Source organism: Zalophus californianus, chromosome 1 (assembly GCF_009762305.2).
Source record: "Zalophus californianus isolate mZalCal1 chromosome 1, mZalCal1.pri.v2, whole genome shotgun sequence".
NCBI lineage: Eukaryota > Metazoa > Chordata > Mammalia > Carnivora > Otariidae > Zalophus > Zalophus californianus.
In genome coordinates, this window is record NC_045595.1 from 198,952,802 (window position 1) to 198,972,716 (window position 19,915).

The window sequence follows — 19,915 nt, forward strand, 5'->3', positions numbered from 1 at the left end:
TGCCCACCTCTCTTGTTCCGAGGAATACAATTAAGTACAGTGCTCAAGTACATGGTTTGCAGGGGCACGTATGGTCCTCCTATTCTGGCTCAAAAGTAGCTGAATCTCTGCTCCAAGTATCCACCTCAACCTATCTTCAATATGCATCAGATTCCTGAAGCCCACCAAGACAATTAAATGGAAACATATTCCCATCCAACGTTACTCTTGCCTTCATCAACATTCTTTTGTGACCATCACCAACATTCGAATTTCTTTTACATACATTCTCACTTTTCCTAGTAGATATGCAAAGCCGTTAGCAATGAGACAGTAAAACGAAACATCTCATTGAATACTGTGGATGATTTTGTGTGAGTGTTTGAAGCTGCACCAGTTTGAATTCTACCTAGCTAATACTTTGAGGAATATGTTGGGAACATGAAACTGCATGTCTTCAAACAGTGTGATGACATCTATAATTCCTTAATAGCTTGGCTAAAACCAGTGCCGGATATATAACACAAAATTAATCTCATACAATGAAGGAATATTGACATTTTCAGGTCAACCTCTGCTACTGATTTTCTGACATCAAATGATGTGGAGTTATCATTGAATTACAGGCAATATAGTTCCTCTTATGAATAGTGGGATCACTCATTCTTATAAATGTAAGGATGAAAATTATCACTAAAACTTTAGGGATGTTCTTTCATAAAAATAAGCACATATGAGACCTACTCAGAAAACCAGTTAACCTTGCGAGAATGTATAAATCCTAATGTGGGTGTTAAATATCATAGGCAACGAACATCAATAGTGAAATAAATCACAATTTTAAATTCCAAGTTTTTTCAACATTCAACTAATATTTATGCAGCTCACAAATAGGGTAACATATTTGTAAAAGGTTATTTCAGATTTATTTCTATGAAAAAAATATGTCTTTTATGTTAACATTTTACCAATTGACAATTTTGAGTTTAGGAAAATAAAATACGAGTGAGAAACAAACCTGTGATAAACTCTTGGACTGTTAAAACAATGAAAATTTGCAGTCCCACATCTCTTTTTCTGATTTCATTGGAACTCATTTCCTTCACAGTAAAATGACAAAAACAAAAACAAAACAAATAAAGCTTCACTTTTGAAATTAAGGAAATTATATTTAAAATATATTAAAATGTCTTTTATGCTTTATTTAGAGATATTTTTCCCTCCTCTGTCATTTATTATAACTAAAAGTAATCTTGTGGCCAGTTAGCTAAATTTTATTATTGCTCTATTAGCTTTTTCCTGAGTTTTACTGAATTGACCATTTATCAATTTTCATAAATATTTGGAATCCCTTCTGCTGAAATGTTATACATCTTGTGCAGTTACACTCGAGTGTGGCCATGTGGCAAACTTTGTACAATAAAAAGTGAGTGGAAGTGACATGCTCCCCTTATCCCTGTGATATGACACCTGCCATTGTTCCAGATGGAGACATTCCATCCAACTGTATTCTTGAGTGAAGATGATGGGGATCACAGCTGCACCAGAGCTGAAATGGACATGTAAACACATGCTTCTGTTGTAAGCCTCTCATTTGGAGATCATCATCAAGTGATTCCGCTCTTTTTTTTTCCCTGTCATTTTCAATTCTAGCTAGTATTTTCCAGATAATTCTCAAATTTTCTGTTCCCATTGATGTTATACTTTTTCCAGAACCTGAGTCTGAGACATTCTCTTGCTTATGGATAGTTTATTTGTATTTGCCATGCCAGAAAACTGGAATGAAGGATTGGCAAGAGTAAGAGAAGGAATGAAGTATAGCCAATACAACAGTTTCTTATCGAGCTGGGAGTAATTAGGGTTTGAGTCTACTGAGATCCACTGAAGTATCTGTGAATTTGTGTAAAACACCTCCCACAGTTGTCCACCTGAAAAGAGCATAAAGGAGGATATTTATTTACCCATGTACTCTTGTTCTTCATCTCCCACTGGTCAGGAGCAGTCCTTGCACTTTCTGGCTTGCAGGAGAGTGGGAACCAAAGCATCCAAAAAGCTCTGGGGCAGAAAGCAAGCTGAGGAAGCTGTTGATTATGGTACCTCTGTGGGAAGCTGGCTTTAGCAGCAATGGTTGTTGAATGAATTGTTGTTTTCATCAAAGTTGCCATATCTATTAGCATAAAGTTGTTAATGATACACTTTTTGATTCTTTTAAGAAACATGCAGAATGTCTATTTATGTAAGCTCTTCCATGCATGATATTGGCAGAGTCGTATGATTTCATGATCCGTAGGGATTATCAAGTTTATTAATTTTTTAAAACATGCACTTTTCATTAAGTTAATTTTCTTTATTATGTGTCTGTTTTTTCCATTGATATATTTTATCTTTACCTCCTTTTTCCTAACTACTCTGGGTTTAATTTGCTCTTTTTCTCTAACCTTTAAATGGGGGAGATTAGATTGTTGGTTTTAGCAGTTATTGTTTTATAGAATTATGTAGTTGACTTTTGAACAGCTGAAGGGTTAGTGGCACTGATCCCGAGCAGTTGAAAATCTCTGTATAACTTTTGACTCACTGAAAACTTAACTACTAATAACTCATTGTTGACCAGAAGTTTTATTTAACACATATTTTGCATATTTTATGTATTTTATACTGTATTCTCAAATAAAATCAGCTAGATGAAAAATGTTATTAAGAAAATTATAAAGAAGGGAAAATACATTTTCAGTACTGTATAGTATTTATAAAAAAATCCATATATAAATAGACTTGTGCGCTACAAACCTATGCAGTTCACGGGTCAACTGTATTTATGAAATTTCCCTCTTTATTTGTAGCATTTTGTCTTGACAACTTCTATTTAAAATTAATATAACCGACAGAATGGGAGAAGATATTTGCAAATGACATATCAGATAAAGGGCTAGTATCCAAAATCTATAAAGAACTTACTAAACTCAACACCCAAAGAACAAATGATCTAATCAAAAAATGGGAAGAAGACATGAACAGACAGTTTTCTAAAGAAGACATCCAAATGGCCAACAGACACATGAAAAAGTGCTTAACATCACTCGATATCAGGGAAGTCCAAATCAAAACTTCAATGAGATACCATCTCACACCAGTCAGAATGGCTAAAATTAACAAGTCAGGAAATGACAGATGTTGGCAGGGATGTGGAGAAAGTGGAACCCTCCTACACTGTTGGTGGGAATGCAAGCTGGTGCAGCCACTCTGGAAAACAGTATGGAGGTTCCTCAAAAAGTTGAAAATAGAGCTACCCTATGAACCAGCAATTGCATTACTGGGTACTTACCCCAAAGATACAAGTGTAGGGATCTGAGGGGTACGTGCACCCCGATATTTATAGCAGCAATGTCCACAATAGCCAAACTATGGAAAGAGCCAAGATGTCTATCGGCAGATGAATTGATAAAGAAGATGTGGTATATATATATATATATATATATATATATATATATATATATACACGATGGGATATTATGCAGCCATCAAAAGGAATGAAATCTTGCCATTTGCAACGATGTGGATGGGAATGGAGGGTATTAGGCTGAGAGAAATAAGTCAATCAGAGAAAGACATGTATCATATGATCTCACTGATATGAGGAATTCTTAATCTCAGGAAATAATGGAGGGTTGCTGGAGTGGGGGGGGTTGGGAGGGATGGGGTGGCTGGATGACAGACACTGGGGAGGGTATGTGCTATGGTGAGTGCTATGAATTGTGCAAGACTGTTGAATAACAGACCTGTACCTCTGAAACAAATAATACATTATATGTTAAAAAAAAAAAAAAAAGAAAATAGCAGAAAGGGAAAAATGAAGAGGGGGAAATCGGAGGGGGAGATGAACCATGAAAGACTATGGACTCTGAGAAACAAACTGAGGGTTCTAGAGGGGAGGGGGGTGGGGGATGTGTTAACCTGGTGATGGGTATTAAAGAGGGCACGTTCTGCATGGAGCACTGAGTGTTAAACACAAACAATGAATCATGGAACACTACATCAAAAACTAATGGTGTATGGTGCTGAACATAACATAATAAAAAATAAATGAATAAATAAATAAATAAATAAATAACACAGTAAAAAAACAGCAAATAAATAAAATAAAATTAATATAAACATTCCACTCTTCTCTTCCTTAAAGCTTGCATCGTATGTTTTGTGTTCAGTTACTTTCAAACCTTTTGAGTTTAAAAGTAAATTTTTTATAAATAGCATATAGTTGGTTTGGTTTTTGAGTCCCTTCTGAAAATACAACTTTTACTTAGATTTTTAATCTGTTGGCAATTGATGTAATCAGTATGGTTGTTTTTGGATTTGCATTTTTATGTTCTTTGCTCTCCTCCTCTGTTTTTATTCCTCTGATCCTCTTTTACTGTCACTTGTTTAAATTGTTTGAATAGTTGTTAGAATTCCACTTAAATTTTCCCATTGGCTTTTTAACTACACTTTTCTTCATGATGGACATAAGGGTTGCAATATACAACCTTAATTCTACAGAGTTTATTCAATAATGTACTACTTTGTCTAAAACCTCAAAATCCCATGTTTATGTCATATGTCATATATTCTCTTTTTTATGTTCCAATGATTACATTACACTTAAATACTTACAAACCTACAAGACAATGTTTTATTTTGTTTTGTTTTTTTAGAGAGAGGGAGCAGCGTGGAGAAGGGCAAAGGGAGAGAGAGAGAGAGAGTCTTAAGTAAGCTCTACACCCATCAGAGAGCCCAATGTGGGGCTCGATCTCATGACCTTGAGATCATGACCTGAGCCAAAATCAAGAGTTGGAGCTGAGCCACCCAGGTGCCCCAACAATGTTGGGAGAGAGAGAGAGAGTTTATTAAGAAAAATAAGAAGTGGCAAAAAGAAAAAAAATATATTTGTTTCTATCTACCCAAATATTTGATGTTTTTTCTTCTTTTCTCAGAACATAATCTTTTTTCTCCTATCATTTTCTTTCATCCTGAAAATTTCCTTAATAGTTCTTTTGTGGCAGATCTGTTGGTTATGAATTCCTCTGCTTCTCTTCTACCTGAAAATATCTTGATTTCACCTTCATTATTGAAGAATGTTTTTGATGGATATAGAATTCTGGGTTGCCAGTGTTTATATGTTTTCGTTTGTTTGTTTGCTTGTTTGTAGTACTTTAAAGATGTTGTTTCTCTCTTGTCTCATCCCCAAGGATTCTGTGAGAAGCCAGCCATTAATTGGAATTTTTTTCCTTGTGTATGTTAATTTTCTCTTGTTACTTTCAAGATGAATTCGTTGTTTTTGCTTTCAACCATTAGAATATAATGCACATAACTTTAGGCTTCTTTTCCCTTTCTCTATTTGATATCCATGAAGCATCTTATATCTACCATTATGTGTTTTTCATCAAATTTGGAAAATATTTAACATTATACTTGAATATTTTTCTGTCCGCAATTCTCTCTCTCCTTCTACTATTCTAGTTCCACATGCTGTAATGTTTGAAATCATCACACAACTTCTCAGGTCTCTGTTTCAAATATTTTTAAAATTTTTTTTCTCATCGTTTTTCTCATAAATTTTTATTGATTTATCATGAAGTTCATTATTCTTTCCTCTGTCATGTCTATTCAGCTATTCAGTCCATTCATAGAAATCTCTTAATTTCAGAGATTTTATTCTTTAGTTCTAGAATTATCAATTGGTTCTTTCTTACTGTTTCTGTTTCCCCATTTGACACTTACTGTGGCATAGAACACATTTCTAATATGAAGTAGAAAACTGGAATAATAGACAAAAGGAACATTGAGACAAAAAGACAGAATGCACGTTTCACAAGGGTGTTTATGTAATATGTGTGAGTATTTTCGCCATGTATCTGGTTATGAGAACTTTGGGACAATTTGAATATATTATGAAAGTTATGAAAATGTTATGTTGTTTTGTTACTAGGTAACATAGTTCACTAATGTAACTATTGTTAATTCATGGCATGTGTCCATGTGATGAGCTTATGCTCAATTATGTAATTCCTAAGGAATCTTAATTAAAAACAAACTTTCGGGAGTGTTCTGTAGATGTATTTAATGCCATCATGTAACTACTGAAATAGTTTTAGTACTATTATTACATTAAGAAAAGATAAAGTATAATTATGATAAAACTAACAGTGTCAATGTAAGCAGTTAACATAATTAAATGTTACATATTAGAAGTATTTTAAAGCAAAAGATAAAGTACAATGGTATTTTAGATACTTCGTGAAAAAAGGTGACAAAATGAGGTTAAATTGACCTATACGTATTGTTAATTGAGGAATTTTAACTATTGAAATAACTTAGAATAAAATTGTGAGCTGGTTTCATATACAACAATTTTGAACTTAGGTATGCTAATAATGTTCTAAAATAATGCACATAAATGTATACACACATCCTGTGTGTGTGTGTGTGTGTGTGTATGTGTGTGTATCATGTATACAAACAGTATTCTGTACTCTACCTGTAGGGTGATCTCAATTTTCTTCAACCTGGAAGTGAGCCACAGCATCTCTGTTCAGCTTCATGGGCCATAACAAAGTTCATGGGTAAAGCTCCTGCACATTGCTCACATAAGATTCTCAAACATATATGAATATCTGATTACACAGAATTCTGACCCATTCACAATAGAGTAGAAATATATTATTGGAAATTTGAGTTTGAATTTGTTAACTGTTTAAATTAATGACAGCTAAAAATATCAGAGTAGAAGTGTGTATACTATAACACAATAATATCTCAACAAAAATGAATGCAATAGAGATAAAGAGAAAAACATTCTAGGCAGGAAAGAATATTTTGTCAAACTAATTCTCTATTATTTTCTGCTGAAATTTTATTTTCCTTTAGGTCATTAAGCTTTACTCTAACATTCATCTCACCCAACTTCCAAGAACTCCTTTCTTGATCTCTAGCTTACATGCAAGAAAGAATGTTTCCCATTTTTTCCCATCTGTACAAAATAAATATGGCATATAATAATCATGATGGTAATAATGGTAATCATTTATCAGTCAGGACTCTTCCATAATAAACAATTAAAATTCATCTCAACTACCTTAGAACCCCATTGCCAATATACACACACACACACACACACTGTAGGAGAGGAGTAGTTGATTAGTTGTACTAACCTGGAAGTTCAGACAGAGCAGGTTTAAGTTGTAGTTCCTTCCAAAGATTCAGTTGATGCTAGAAAGGCCCTGACCTGCTCACCATTGTTTCACTTATTCATTAAAATTACAGTGGTTTCAACAGAAATCTGTCTTTTGCCCTTCTCTTCAAGTTCTCTTCCAGTTTAGGCAAGTTATCAGAAGGCAGTTCCAAGCTTAGAAAATAACTGGTCAACAATCACAGTAGAAAGATCATCTTGGTTCTAGAACTGGAACACTGATGGAGAACCATTTGCTTCTGTTCCCTCTTACCCCCCTACCGTGAACAATGTCATACCTTATTGTACTCTATCAAGGAAGTCACGAACATAACCAAGGGAAGGTGTGAGACTATATAGGGTCATCCCTACCAATGGCACATAGAATGAATTTCCACAGGAAAGAGGCATTCTGCTACCGGAGGGCAGATGGAAGCTGCATGGACTAAACAGTTTTCTACCACATGTAATGATAATGACAATAAAATTATTTTTCTTGAGAACAAAAATATTAAACATGAAAATAAGTGAGGTGAATTTATTTGAAGCAAAACAAAAATGTTGAATGTATGCATTATGTGATTCTGAAAGAATTACATTTTAACAAATATGTTCTATATTCTTGGGTTCAGCCTCATTTAAGATCCTTTGTTGAACAATATTTATTAATGCCTTAGAGTCCATGAAAAGTCTGTCAATATTTAAAAAAAATTTTTTTGACGGAGACTGAGTGGCTCAGTTGGTTAAGCAACTGCCTTCAGCTCAGGTCATGATCCCAGGGTCCTGGGATCAAGTCCCATATCGGGCTCCCTGCTCAGCGGGGAAGCTGTTTCTCCTTCTGCCTCTGCCCCGCTCCCCCTGTTTGTTCTCTCTCGCTCTCTCAAAAATAAATAAATAAATAAATAAATAAATAAATAAATAAATAAATAAAATCTTTAAAAAAAATTTTTTACTACACTTTCTTTTCTATTTTTTATCTTTGTTTTATTCCATAACCAGGTTTCTTACAAATATAGCAACACCGTTGACTAATAAGATGGAATATTTTCTTAAGCAGACAGTGAACTTATTTAAAAATTTATTAATTTTCCAAGACTAATTCAATATTATAGAAAATATTAATATGAATAATAATGTATCAGAAAGAAGAAAATTATTTTATATATCATTAATTAAAAACATATTTTTAAAAAATTGCATAAAATAGAAACATTAGTCAAGACAGGCTAGGTTAAGCTACAATAATAAATGACTCCCAAATCTCAGTGTTTTAGTCCCCCTGAATCTCTCTTTTGCTCCCATACAGTCTGCTAGTTGTTCAAGCCACTCTGCAGAAAAATTTTCTACCATAAGTTGCTTTAGTCTTTTTGATCATTTCAGTCTTATGGAAACAATATGCAGTTTGTTTACTGCCATTTCAGAGAGAAAAAGAGAGATACAGTTTGATGATAAAATTATTATATTCATGTGTCAATTTTACCTAGAGTTAATTAGCCAAACCAGTCTCTGGCCATACCTAACTTGAAGGTGGTGAAAATTCAACTCTTACATTGCCTAGAAAGTGAAAAAAACCAGACTCATGAGTTTATTTATATGAGAAATACCTATGTCTGTCTGTCTGTATATATGAATGTATCTATCTTCTTACGTATATGTGTCCATATAGATATATATAGACATATTTATATACACACACACATATTCAGTAATTGGGATAGTTAAAAATTAATATATGATAGATGCAACATTTTACTGCATGAATATGATAGCCAGTTTGAAGTACCCTAGATCAAAGGGCAACATTTTCCACAAAAATTTAGTTTATTATATATGTGTACATACACACACATACACACACACACACACACATATATATAATCACATATAGAAGTAAAGAAAAAAATTTAAATTATGTATTACGGCCATAAAATAAACATATTATTAAAAGTCACCTAAGAGATTAAGCACAAAAATAATTAGAAAATCTTCTGAAAATTATAAACTTAGTAAGAAGGTGTGACTTATTTTGCAAAAAGGAAGCCTATTAGGCATGTATCTACCTTAATAAGAAAACAGCAATTTATTATATAATGTGCACCATGGCAACTATAATTAATAATACTATATTACATATTTGAAAGTTGAAAAAAACCCACAAATTTTTAAATACATTACTTGCAATGGTCATAAAAAAAAGCATAGCTGTTGAAAGCTATATCAAATTCAAAATTTTTCTTATGGCCAACCAAAGATATTTGCTGTAGCGTGCTTAGTCTCTTAAAGAAGGAACAAATGAAGGAATGAAGATATTAAAAAAAAATCAGATTATATGCAAATGAGTTAAGGAACTATTTAGGAGTCAAACAGAAAGTTGGAAGTTCCAAACAGTCTCTGGACAGGGCCAGAGGGAAATTCCTCTTGTTACTTAAATGCAATGTGCTTAGTACTCAAGGAGATTCAAGAAAGTAAGAATGGAAAGCCTCCCTTCAACCCTGCAGAAGTGGAAACAGAGACACCAGCCAGGGTTGATCTTCCCCTGATCTTGGTCTAATTCTCTCCTACTCCTGAAATCTAACTTAGATCAAGCTGACCCACAGATATCACTATGGACTTTAAAAACATAAATAAATGTCATTTTGGCCTAAGGATTGAAGAAAGAAACCCCATAGCATTAGAAATATATAAAAGTCATGAAGAAGAAAGAAAGAAAGAAAGAAAGAAAGAAAGAAAAAGAAATTTAAATTTTGCAACTAAAGAGGATAGAGCAAGAAAGAAAGAAAGAGAAAGAAAGAAAGAAAGAAAGAAAGAAAGAAAGAAAGAAAGAAAGAAGCAGAAAAAGAAAGAGAGAGAGAAAGAAACCCCATAGCATTAGAAATATATAAGTCATGAAGAAAAAAGAAAGAAAGAAAGAAAGAAAGAAAGAAAGAAAGAAAGAAAGAAAGAAAGAAAGAAAGAAAGAGAAAGAGAGAAAGGAGAGAAAGAAAGAAACCCCATAGCATTAGAAATATATAAAAGTCATGGCTCTAGAGCTAACACAAGAAAGAAAGAAAGAGAAAGAAAGAAAGAAAGAAAGAAAGAAAGAAAGAAAGAAAGAAAGAAAGAAAGAGAGAGAGAGAGAGAGAGAGAAAGAAAGAAAGAAAGAAAGAAAGAAAGAGAAAGAAAGAGCAGAAAAAGAAAGAGAGAAAGAGAGAAAGAAACCCCATAGCATTAGAAATATATAAGTCATGAAGAAAAAAGAAAGAAAGAAAGAAAGAGAAAGAGAGAAAGGAGAGAAGCATTAGAAATATATAAACGTCATGGCTCTAGAGCTGACACAAGAAAGAAAGAAAGAAAGAAAGAAAGAAAGAAAGAAAGAAAGAAAGAAAGAAAGAAAGAAAGAAAGAAAGAAAGAAAGGAAGGAAGGAAGGAAGGAAGGAAGGAAGGAAGGAAGGAAGGAAGGAAGAAAGAAAGAGAAAGAAAGAAAGAAAGAAAAAGAAATTTAAATTTTGCAACTAAAGAGGATAGAGCAAGAAAGAAAGAAAGAAAGAGAAAGAAAGAAAGAAAGAAAGAAGCAGAAAAAGAAAGAGAGAAAGAGAAAAGAAACCTCATAGCATTAGAAATATATAAGTCATGAAGAAAAAAGAAAGAAAGAAAGAAAGAGAAAGAGAGAAAGGAGAGAAAGAAAGAAACCCCATAGCATTAGAAATATATAAACATCATGGCTCTAGAGCTAACACAAAAAGAAAGAAAGAAAGAAAGAAAGAAAGAAAGAAAGAAAGAAAGAAAGAAAGAAAGAAAGAAAGAAAGAAAGAAAGAAAGAAAGAAAGAAAGAGAGAGAGAGAGAGAGAGAGAAAGAAAGAAAGAAAGAAAGAAAGAAAGAAAGAGAAAGAAAGAAAGAAAGAAAGAAAGAAAGAAAAAGAAAGAGAGAAAGAAAGAAAGAAAGAAAGAGAGAAAGAAAGAAAGAGAGAAAGAAAGAAAGAGAGAAAGAAAGAGAGAAAGAAAGAAAGAGAGAAAGAAAGAAAGAAAGAAAGAAAGAGAGAGAGAGAGAAAGAAAGAAAGAAAGAAAGAAAGAAAGAAAGAAAGAAAGAGAAAGAAAGGAGAGAAAGAAAGAAACCCCATAGCATTAGAAATATATAAACGTCATGGCTCTAGAGCTAACACAAGAAAGAAAGAAAGAGAAAGAAAGAAAGAAAAAGAAAGAAAGAAAGAAAGAAAGAAAGAAAGAAAGAAAGAAAGAAAGAAAGAAAGAAAGAAAGAAAGAAAGAAAGAAAGAAAGAAAGAAAGAAAGAAAGAAAGAAAGAAAGAAAGGAGAGAAAGAAAGAAACCCCATAGCATTAGAAATATATAAAAGTCATGGCTCTAGAGCTAACACAAGCAAGCAAGCATTAATTATATAACTTACTCTTCACAATACCAATGGTCAGTTCAGATCTTATTGAAGTCAATCTCCTCCATTTTCCCCCCACCCTCTCTAGGTGACTTTAAGTAATATTTCTGGGGACTCCTCAGAGTCTGTAGATTCTTTGTCTACATGTTAAATCTGTTGGCTTAAATGCCCTCCTGTTTTAATCTCCTAGGATTCTCCCTCTCATGCATTGCAGCATGGATAATTTTGCATAGCTAATCACATAGGGAAAGGCATGGTCTGAGCCTTCCCAATAGATATAATCTCCTGCAGGAAGTCACTGACTCCCCTTTGTGATTGTAGGGTTGCAGTTATGATTCAAACATTTTGTCAGAAACTAAGAAAAAATTCTTAGTCCTAATTTTAAAATGACATACTTCAATATTCTAGTGTTTTATCTTTTGTTAATTATTATACATATGCAATACATAATTGCCAATTCCAAAAAGGCAAATCTAACCTATAGGGACAGAGAGCAGATTGTTTGCCTGGAACAGAAGATGAGGAAAAGAAGACCAAGTAAACATTTTGGAAGTTATGGGAAATATTCTACATCTTGATTATATTTGTGGTAACAGAGATGTATACATTTCTCAAATCTTGACAAATTGTGAACTTAGAATGAGTGCATTTTATTTTTATTACAGACCAAATACTTCATTTTCAGGTTAAAATTACTTAATGAGTAGGTTACTATGAAAGAATATGAGTAATATTATCATCTTTGCCAGCCCATATGTCTGCTAAAATCAATAATTTAAATGTATGCAAGCCAGTGTAAGTACCCAGGAGAGTACCTCTGTATTTTAGGTGCTTAAGAAGTATTTGTTGAATGAATGAACAAATATTACTGCCCTGCCCTATGGCCACATCCTACTTTCCCTGAAAATAGAAAGGAGTAAAATTTTAAATTTTGCAACTAAGGAGGATAGAGCAAAAATCCCCACTATTAAAGGAGAGCCTGATCAATGAGAAAAACTTTCTATAAACATAACTTGATAACAATATATGTAATAGCTAATAATCCTGTAGGTCCAGAATGCATTTTAGTCAGATGGGCTAATTTTATTTGCTTTAGTTCCTTATTTGTAAACCTGTACCTTGGGAATTACCTTATCTATTGTTTCTTCGCATAACTTCAATCCCTTTGATAGTCTTCCAGCCAGACCCTCTTTTAATAGTTGTCTCCTCAAATTGCACTGGGATCTGGGAATCCCCTTATAATAATCTTTCGAAAAATAACCCTTGAATTTCTTCCTAGCCCATAAAAACTAATCGTTGGCATTTCTGTGGAAGGATTTATGGACAAGTAGAGGCATTTAGTTATGTATAATTACCAGACATCAAACATTGCTGTTGATTCCAACAGCTTTTCTTGTGTTTTTCTCTTTGGACACTAATCATGCAGTCCATGGCTATACAACATTCAGCATTGCACTGAAAGCCTCCAGGAGAAATACTTCCCTGTGGTTTTTAATAGAGGACAGAGCAAATCTTGGTTTATAAAGAGATTGAGAAATATATTCACCATGTTTAGAGTTAATCCCAACTTCCTGACTAACTCTCTTTTCAAAGGGATTTAGCTTTAAACCCCAAATCTTTCAGCAGACGCAAATGGAGAGTTCAGAGCACCAGCAATTATGAAAATTTTATAATCACCACAAATTGAAAGAATTTCTATAGTCATCAATCTATTGATATAACGTTAGCATTCCAATTCATCCCACCTAAACTAGTAACAAGTCATAAATAGAAAGTGAGTGGCCACTTGAAAATTGCATTTGCTAAAATGCATGTGCTTAATATATAGAAGACACTATTCTAAATGTTTTACATACAATAATCCCACAAATTAGTTATTATTACAAGCTTCACTTTACTTCAGAGGAAACTGAAGTCCAATCAAGTCAAAGTAAGTTGCTTGTTATGTAACTAGAAGTGCTAGAACTGAGATTTTTAACCCTAAACATCTGGGATCAAAGTCTTTGCATTTCATCATTATATTATAGGCTTCAGCATGATATTAAAGTCTCTAAATTGTGTATTTGAAATTAGCATTTTTTTTCTCCACTCCGTATAATCTTTGGATGTGAACTGCTTGAGAAGGAAAAAAACAAAAACAAAAACAAAAACTAAGAAACTTTGTGTTTTGCTGTTGTTTATTTTTTCTTTTCCCAGCAGAAAAAATTATTAAGAAACATGATACTACTATTTCCTATTGAAAGGTATATGATCAAATAACAACAATATCCCTTCAAATGTTAAGTTGGTAAGGGAGGTTGGGACTCTTATCCCTAAAGGGAGACTTAAAACATGGTGGAGAAGGGGGATTTATCAAAAACAATCAAAGCATCATTTTCAAATATACTGAGGCCTGCCCACATGGACACAATGATGTAGGTACCACAATGGTGCCCATGCTTTGTCACTTCTCTTGTTACTTCCTTTGGTCCTTCAGGACCCCAGCAGTAGTTTCATTAGATTGCTCATTAGCCCCATGAGCTTTGGCAGTGATGATATTGATGGTGTCTCCAAAACATCCCACTGATCATTAACTACATTGCTGGGATGCCATAACCAGACTGAGGGCAGAATTAGTCAGAATTGGACTAGAAATGCTTCTACAGAATACATTCAGTTTTCTCTGCTCTGCCCTTTACCTAACCATTGCCTGCCTAGTACAAGAATGATCTATCTAATACTCTGCTGGAAGTCTACAAACTGGTTTTCCCTTATATAGTCCCCATTTTAATAAAAGGCAATACTAACCATTTAGTAACCCTTATGAGACATCTGGGACTAGACTTTTCCCTTCATTCATTTAAATATTCACTAATTTATAGATCCCACTTTTTTACAATTGCTCTTCTCAGTCCTCTCTCTACCTTATTTCTGGCCACCATTGTTTCAGCTATAAATTAAAGAAATTGCTTTCCACCTCATCAAAAGGACTCTGGCCATCCTCACACTGCTGTTTGAGAAATATTCTTAAAATGTAAATCAGGTCCTATTACTATATTGCACACAGTGATGCATTGCCCATCCCTACTCACCATTTTCCTTGCAAAAAGGTGAAACGTAGATTATCATGCGAGTCTCTCCCTTCTCCAGCCATTTCTCATCACGGACACTTCATTTCAGGCAACCTGATTTCCTTACTGCTGCCCAAGCACAGTGCTATTCTATTCACTTGTATTTTTTACTAAAAATACAAACTTCAGTGGTCGTAGATATCTTTTTCCCAATAATCAAATTGTCGGTGTTAAAATTTTTTTAAAGAAGTGGACATGTTAAAGTCTCTAGAGATCACATACTGGATGTGTACACTTGCTAGAGAAGGTATACGGGTACCCACAACAGACAACTGAATATACTGATTACTGTAAAGAAGGCTATTCGATACAATTTGCAAAAGAAGCAACTGTAAATGTCAATGAAAAATGAAACATGTGCTAGGATCATTGTAACATTCTGGTGCTCCTAATAATATTAAAATGTATAACCACTTATCCTGTGCCAAGAAGAGTTTTAAATGTTTTACATAAATTAACTCTTTTTTTTTTAACAATCGCAATAATGGTATATGATTCCTACCAGTTTATTTTACAGAGGAGGAAACTGAGCTATATAGAAAAGACAAAGTGGGGCACCTAGGAGGCTCAGTCGGGGAGCGGTGACTCTTGGTTTCAGCTCAGGTCAGGATCTAGGGGTTATGACATTGAGCCCCTTCTCAGGCTCCACACTCAGTGGGGAGTCTGCTAGAGATTCTTTCCCTCTGCCCCTCCTCCTGCTCACTCTCTCTCTTTAAAAAATAAATAAATCTTAAAAAAGAAAAAGAAAAAGAAAGAAAGACAAAGAAGTTTGCCCAAGGTTACAGAGCTAGAAAGTCAACAAGATGCATTTGAATCTTGCCAGTCTGAATCTAGTTTCTTTCTATGTCTTTAATCATTCAGCCACATTGCCACAACGTATAAAATACTCCAAAAAGTGATGTCCCTGTAGTAGGTGTGTGACATTCAAATAGAAAATACAATTTCCCAGAATACTAATCCTTTCAATATCAATAACAGATTTAATACAACCCACCAGATAAACCAAGCCAAGAAAGTCAGACCTGGAGGTCAGGCCAGGCTGGTGGCCAGCCAAGAATTGGATAAAGGAATGTTCAGGGGCAGAGTGTAGGGGGTTGGAGTTTGTGTTCAGAGGGGCAAAGGGATTAGGGGTGAAGTACGGTCAAGGTTTACAGGTTGGGACATGGATCACAGAGGGCAGAACAGGGCAGGGAGTACAGGAAAGAATTCCATCCAAGTGAGGAATCATGAAATGCACTGTTCCGTTTTAAGCTGCCAAAATTAAGAAGGTAGGCGTGAGTTTAGACAGGACTGTAGAAAACAGGTTTCTGTGTCCAGAAAAAAATGTGTGGGTTTACACAGCTAATATTGAGGTATCACTAGTTGATTTTTTAAAAGTTTTTATTTAAATTCTAGTCAGTTAACATACAGTGTAATATTAGTTTCAGGTGTAGAATTGAGTGATTCGACGGTTCCATACAACACCCGGTGCTCATCACAGACGTCCTCTTAACCCCCATCACCTATTTCCCTTAACCCCCTACCCACCTCTCCTCCTGTTAACCATCAGTTTGTTCTCTGATCACTAGTTGATTTTTAAACAAAGACTGTCTTGGTTTGAGATGCTTTCCTGGCCCAGGAGAGACTGCTCCAAAGTGCAGCTCCCCAGAATGAAGCTGGGAAAAATGTGATGATGACAACATAGGATTTATCTCTCATGGGACACCCCAGATATTCTATTGTGAGTCGAGAGGCAAATAGACATAGTCCTAATCAAAGCTCTGCTTCTTAAAGGCTATGGGATCTTAAGCAAGTTCATTACTATTTGTAAAGTGGGGATAATAAAAGAACCTGCCTTATAGGGATGGATGAAATGATAAAAATCTTTTGGAACTTACGCTAACCACTGAGTTTTCCAAGTAGTTATGATCATTATCTTGATTAGCAAAAATCTAGTTAAATACCCATATTCATCTCTTGTTCTTTTATAAGAATTCAAGCTAGAAAAATTTAAGTATGCTGATAATTTTAGAGAAAAATGAAACTGAATCCTCTCTACTGTTTTATACTTATTAGAGTTTCTTAATGAGTAAAGTAAGTTAATTTATCAATTAGCTGAGTTAAATCTTTACCTAATGAGTAGAAGAGTAGACTAGTAAACTTCACTGGCATTTTTTAAGCTAAGAAAGATGTTGTTAGTTTGAAAATCACTCTCTTTTTAACATGAATGTTCTATTGATTCACAGATACATTCGACAGTGTGACATCAGTATAGGTTTACATAGAGCTTGATCCCAAACCTCTAATTAGTAATTTTCTGTGCTCCTGAAAGGTAGAGATCAGACCAGAGTGGCTGGTGGAATTGCCACATTGTAATGAAACAGTGAAACTCCAGAGGTAAGTTTCAATGCAAACATAATTTTCTCAATAGCTTAAATTATATAAAGACATGTTGGAACAATTTGTAAGTTCCAGTAGCTATTCTGAGTTGTATATAGGCCTTAGAATTGTCTAATCAAGGGAAGTTCTGTAAAAAATCTGATAGGTCAGGACAGCCAAAATAATTCTGCCTTATTTCTAATTCATAGCCTCAGGAAAAAGGTAAAAGAAGGGAGGGCTTTACATAAAGGCAGCCACTTATGATTGAGGGGTTGTCAACTACAGCAAAAACATTGGTTTCCAATGAAACTATCCAAATTTGTGCCACTATTGAATACAATGCATTAATATTTATATTAATACTGTTTTACGTTATCTTAAAGGGGATCAACAGTGTCATAAAAGAATAATCACCTACAACAGTTTCTTGAGTTTTAACTGCAGACGTGTTGCATCAGAATCACATGGAAAACTAGAAAACCATGTGTAATCAACAAAAATCTCTGGTAATGTAGCTCCCTAATCTCCACATTTGACTGTGTGGGTTTTGCCAATGCTTTCTGAGCACCTTCTTGAGAAACACCCACTCCCTAGCTGCACATACAGGGATCATTGGTGTTGGCTCCTCTGTAGTCCCCCAGCTCTTCCCATAACTGCAGGTCCTTCTATCACCTGCAGGATGTCTCTTCCAACTCAAAATATGCCGAGTGGCTTCTGCTTTTCTGACCGAATCTGAACTGACCTGGGCTCAGAAGAGTGAAAAGAATAGAAATTACAAATGTCTTCTCCTTTATTACCGCTGATAACTAACCCTCTTTTTACTCCTTTATGGCAGGTGGTCTCCTAAATCTACTAATATGTTGATTGGTCAAGGTAAGCTATTGCAGTGTGGCAAGGAACTATTGGAACATCTATTTAACTTAGTCTAAATGTGTATTCAATTCTGAAACTATAAATAGATGTCAATCCTGATATAGGTAACACATTAAAAATATAACACATACTTCAATACCTATCAATGAGTCTGAAAAATCAAACTTTAATGATACTTCTAAAATTCTTTTTATCCATCCTTAATTTCATCCCCTCCTTCTCTGCTGTCTACCTCCCCCCCAAATCAGGTGGTGGATTCACAACTGAAATATTCATTTTTCATTTCTATGTTTCCTCTTGCAACTTGCTTATTATTAACCAGCATAATGTTTGTAAGATTTACCTACAATGCTACTGATAGCGATAATGCATCTTGTTTTACCACAGAATAGTTTTACATTATGAGAATGTGACACAGTCTATTAATTTATTTTCTTCTCAATGCATCTTTGTGGTTCTGATGTGTTGCTAATTTGTTCATTTGTTTGCCTTCCTTTGTTTGGCCAGTACAAACAATGCCACTGTTATGAGCATTTGGCATTCAATTACATGACTTGTGGCAAACACAGGTCAAAGTTTCTCTAGGATATATTCCCAGGAGTGGGATTGTGAATTCACACTTCACATTTTCAAGTTTCATTAGATAATGCCAAGTTGCTTTCAAAAATGTTTTCACTAATGTACAGCCTACCTGCTTTGTATGAGTTCCCGTTATTCTACATCCTTGCCAAAACTTCCTGTACTTGGACTTGTTAATTTTTGCCAATCTGGTGGGTGTGAAATGGCATCTCATTGTGGTTTTAATTGGAATTTCCCTGATTACAAAAGAGGTTGAAATCTTTTCATACAATTATAAGCCATTCATTGAATGTCTGTTTATGCATATTACCAATTAATATATTGTGCTATTTGTCTTTTTTTTACTGATTTGTGGGAGTTCTTTATAAGTTCTTTGTAATAATTCTTTGCTGATCACATATTTGTTGGCATAGTGTGCAGCATCTGTCTTCATATTCCTTATGATATTTATTAATATACAGAAATTACTAACTTTTCCTTATCCTTTGTTCCTTTTAAAAAGAAAGCCTTTGGGCCACCTGGGTGGCTCAGTCAGTTAAGCATCCAACTCTTGATTTTGGCTCAGGTTGTGATCTCAGGGTCATGATCTCAGGGTTGTGAGATGCAGCCCAATGTCAGGCTCAGCACTCAGCACATAGTCTGCTCAAGACTCTCTCTGCCTCTCCCTCTACCCCTCCCCCCATGTGCTCTCCCTCTCAAATAAACAAATCTTTTAAAAATAAAAAAATAAAATAAAAGTATAAATAACCAATAATAGAATGAAAAGAAAGCCTTTGATACTACAAAGACATACAATTTTCTCCCGATTGCATTAAAAACATTTCATAATTTTATCTTTCATGTCTAGGACTTGAATTCACATTGTAAATGTCAAAATAAGCTATGGATGTAAAATGCACTTGAAAACTCTTCAAGTTTTTTATACAAGTTAATAAACCACAATGAATTATGAATCATGTGGTTAGACTTCCCATATTATTGTTTGTTTTGAGATTATTGGGAAGAAATTCAAAATGAAATGGACACTTGGGACCCATGTTTCAAATCATAATTTTATATTAGGGTGGTACCAATCCACAAATAAGAAATCATTTTCCTCAAGATCCTCAATAGTAATTATGTTAGAATATGGAATTCTTGGAGGTCACTTTGACACATTGAAAAATGTAAATCTTGAACCATGCAATAGTGGAAAATAGTCTCCCTTAAAACTTATTCTTATATGTCATAGCTGTAGTAGGAAAGCAAATCAAACCTGGTAAAGAGGCATAGCTTTTTATCTTTTTAATTTTATTTATCTATTTGAGAGAAAGCATGAATGAGAGAGAGAGAGAGAGAGAGAGAGCAAGCAGGAGCAGGGCAGTGGCAGAGGGAGAGGGAGAAGCAGACTTTCTGCTGAGCAGGGAGCCCGGTGTGGGACTTGATTCCAGGACCCTGGGATATGACCTG

The 19,915-nt window shown here is 34.4% G+C and overlaps 1 long non-coding RNA gene across 1 annotated transcript in view; it reads right to left on the reverse strand.

Moving 5' to 3' along the window:
* Positions 1 to 7,344, reverse strand: part of LOC113915787 — a 67,802-nt gene extending 60,458 nt beyond the window's left edge. The window contains exon 1 of the long non-coding RNA XR_003517809.1: positions 7,164 to 7,344. This is a non-coding gene — a long non-coding RNA (uncharacterized LOC113915787). The remainder of the gene's footprint in view (positions 1 to 7,163) is intronic.
* Positions 7,345 to 19,915: the final 12,571 nt, after the last annotated feature.